This window comes from Strongylocentrotus purpuratus, unplaced genomic scaffold, assembly GCF_000002235.5.
Source record: "Strongylocentrotus purpuratus isolate Spur 01 unplaced genomic scaffold, Spur_5.0 spur5_scaffold_6, whole genome shotgun sequence".
NCBI lineage: Eukaryota > Metazoa > Echinodermata > Echinoidea > Camarodonta > Strongylocentrotidae > Strongylocentrotus > Strongylocentrotus purpuratus.
Window position 1 is genome coordinate 30,107,966 of NW_022145612.1, and position 4,218 is coordinate 30,112,183.

Here is a 4,218-nt window from a genome sequence, read left to right on the forward strand (position 1 = left end):
ATGTGACGCTACACAATGTCGTCTATTGTCATCAAAATGTTCAAATAGCGTTGTAGAGACGACGAACACATACGAATAATAATACAACCCCAATAAACAGAACACCAAAAAGTAACCTCTTTTGGGAGTGTATTTTAAGTGATTTTAAAGTATAGTGCCTTTTGAACTAGATTTAAACGTTATCGACACGTGCCTTCATTTAAAGATAAAAGGTACTCCTGTTCACGTTTTCATCTAACCTAAAAACCACCAGTTTATCACGCGACTGGAGTAACGTGATTCCACTTACCTCTTTAAATCAAGTGTTTATGACCAAATAACCACTTGACCAAGCAACGAGTTTTTTGTCAGTTAACCGATGGTGGCGATAAATACGTAATTATTTGGTCTTGTAAGCACCTTTATTTATTGGTTTCACAGGTTATCCAAGGTTGATGGTAATAATCACGTTACTTACACCGGCTAATCGTCTTATTGTTCTGTCCGTGAATCTCTGGTTATATTCAACTAGTAATTCTGAGGTGTCTTACACACCTCTTTAAAAGGTTTCAAAGTTACCATAAATTTCTTGGTTATGATCACGTGGCTCAAGCTGATTAATAATCTAAGCTGTGAAAACGTGATATGTAGGTGTGAAAATTAGTAATTATTAAGTGTTTTAAAACGTCTTTTTAAATGGTAGTCAAAGTTGCCATAAGTTCCGCGGTGATGATCTCGTGACTCAAACGGATTATTGATCTAAGCTTGTCATACGTGACTTTTAGGAGTGAAAAATTAGTCATTATTAGGTGTCTTAAAACACCTATTTAAATGGTTTCAAAGTTACCATAACTTTCTTGGTGATGATCACGTAGTTAAAACTGATTACTAATCTAAGCTGTGAATCCGTGATATTTAGGTGTGAAAAATTAGTCATTATTAGGTGTATTAAAACACCTATTTAAATGGAAGTCAAAGTTGCCATAAGTTCCGCGGTGATGATCTCGTGACTCAAACGGATTATTAATCTAAGCTGGGCATACGTGACTTTTAGGTGTGAAAAATTAGTCATGATTAGGTGTCTTAAAACACCTATTTAAATCGTAGTCAAAGTTACCAGCAGTTCCGCGGTGATGATCGCGTGACTCAAACGGATTATTAATATAAGCTGGGTATTCCGTGTTTTCCATGTGTGAAAATGAGTTATTCGTGGGTGTCTTGATGGTTTCACAGTTACTATTTAAGTTTCGTGGTGATAATCCCGTGACTGTTGGCATATTTCTATGTTCACCAGTTGATAACTGACTGTTGGCATATTTTCATTGCACCAGTTGATAACTGGAGTGTGCACATTTCCAGTTACACCAGTTGATGACTGAGCGTTGGCATATTTCGAGTTGACCCAGCTGACACCAATTCATTTGCATATTGAATATGGGTGCGTGCAGATCTATGTTTTTTAAACAATTTATCTGAATTTACAGCATATTTCTTAATTACTGATGATTTAGTTATATGCAATTCATTTCGAAAATACTACAAATATAAATTACCAGTTATTAGGACATTTCGCTACTTCGTATAAATAGTTAAACATGAATAAGGGAAACATTAACTGTGAACTAAAATAATTTCAATAAAGTACAAGTACACGAATTTTTTTCGATTAATTCAATTATGTAAGTCTACTTATTACCAATGCCCTTACATTGGAAATACAGACGTACCAGTATTGAAGTATTGTTGCTGTTCAACTGGTTGGAAGTTTTACCAAATGGTTCTAATGGCTCAGCTAGACCAGTTGAATTATAACTGGCCTGGATCAACTGGATCATTTAGCCCATTTCAATTTCCAGGGTTACCAGTTGGTATTAAAAATGGTTCATCAACTGGACCAGTTGCAACTAGCTTTCTCTTTTGGGATGTTTGCACCCCCCACCCCCCCCCCCCCCCACCCAACCCCCTCTAATCCCAAACTGCTTCCGGCGCGCCTGGACGTAATTATGGAAGATCCCAGACACGATGTTCAGAAACGGGATGAGAACGTCATTATTTTGGTTCATTTATTGTGTAACATTTGCGTAATTATTAGGTTGAACGCGGGTTACAGTAACATACTTCCTCTTCGACGTAAATTTCACGTGAATGAAGAACATGATTCATCTCAAGTCAGCCTCGTAATATTCACGTGAATTTCACGCAGATATTTTGACTAAAACTATCATTAACGCTTCACGTGTTTCTGTGACGCGATAATTTCGTGTATGAAGATGTAATTTCATAACAAAACAAACACGGGAGTATTAGGTTTACAAACCATGGTCTCCAAGGTAGGGATAATCACGTTATTATAATGGTGATATTGCAGTGACAATTGCGTGATTTAGTGTACGTGTGTTTTAAGTTACCTAATGCAATAAACGTATTAACACATTTACGTAAATGTACGGTGTTTGAAGAACGTAACTCTCCTCAAGTCGATACCTTGATATTGACGTGATTTTCACGTGATTTTGTTTATTGGGACGTCATTAATGGTGAGAATGTTCACTTCTCCTTTTATTTAACAATGGAACCAGCCGTCGGGCGAGTGGAACTGTAAAACGAAGAGTAAATTGTTACTCCATGTTATGGTTCTATTAAAGAGCAGCAATTAAGAACAAAATTAGTGACAATTCAGCAATAACCATAGCTAAGATTGCTTTCCCCTTAGAATGACCATGGGACATGAAGCTATATATATGTAAAACCATGATTGTCATGGTGGTCACTTTAGATCAAAACGAGCTGCTTCTGATAGATTAGGATAACATAAGATTTCCCGGCCAAAATCGCGAGTTTGTCATTAAAAATAATTTATCTTGCGTTTAAATTCGACGGTTTTAGTGCTGTCAGGTATATGTCGGGTTTATATTTCTTTTACCAGTTTTCAAATCTAGGAAGTTTTCTTTAGAATCTATGTATGTTTCATTCAAATTTCGCAACACGATTTTCTGACATTGCGGCGGTGTACTTCTAGCATTCTTATTCATTTCTAGCATTCAAATTAGCACTTTGAATGATAAAAACGACGCCTCGACAAGTGAGGATTAGGTGCCAGGTAAAAATGTCAGAGGAAAAAAATGTCAGAGGTACAAATGTCAGAGGAAAAAATGTCAGAGGTAAAACTGTCAGAGGTAAAAATGTCAGAGGAAAAAATGTCAGAGGTAAAACTGTCAGAGTTAAATATGACAGAGGTAAAAATGTCAGAGGTAAAATGTCAGAGGTAAAAATGTCAGAGGTAAAAATGTCAGAGGAAAAAATGTAAGAGGAAAAAATGTCGGAGGTAAAAATGTCAGGTACACTGTACAAAAAAAATGTAGGGGTAAAAATTTGTGCTGTCATAATATCTCATCACTTTATCACGCAAAATGTCGAGACGTAAGCTACTGGGCTGGTCTATTATATGTTATAAATGACTGTGTGTTATACAGCCCACCTGATAATAAAGACAATTCTAACGTAATTGTAAGGTGGTCTGTACGATATACAGCCCACCTGATAATAAAGGCAATTTTAACAAAATTATAAGGTGGTCTGTATTAGATACAGCCCACCTGATAAATAAATAAAGGCAATTTTAACGAAATTACAAGGTGGTCTGTACGATATACAGCCCACCTGATATTAAATAAATAAATAAACAAAGGCAATTCTAACGAAATTATAAGGTGGTCTGTACGATATACAGCCCACCTGATAATTACAAAAATAACATTAGTAAGACCACCAACCATAATAATAATTGTTGTCATTATTATTGTGATACTGCTTCTAATACTACTCCTACTACATGTACTAGGAATAAGGAGGGGAAGAGGAAGAATCAACCGAGGGTAATCAACTGTTAAACGAATTTATCATGAGTCCTTAAAAAATTAATTAATACTGCTTGTCAAATATTATTGAAGAACAGCAAAGGCAAACGCGATTGTCGCTACAATTCAAAAATCATTGCTTGCATTGCTTTTCTCTCAAAATTACCGTGAGATATCAAGCTACATAGAACTATGATCGACAAAAAAGATATTGTCTTGAAAACAGTCAGAAACATTAGAACTTGAATGAATAAAACATAATGCAAATGAATAATACTAGAATGAATAGGACACAAGTTCATTTTTACCATTTAAATCATCCAGTACCAAATACCTGAGCAAAATTCGAACCAGATGTATTTAATGGTAAGCTTAAAGACAA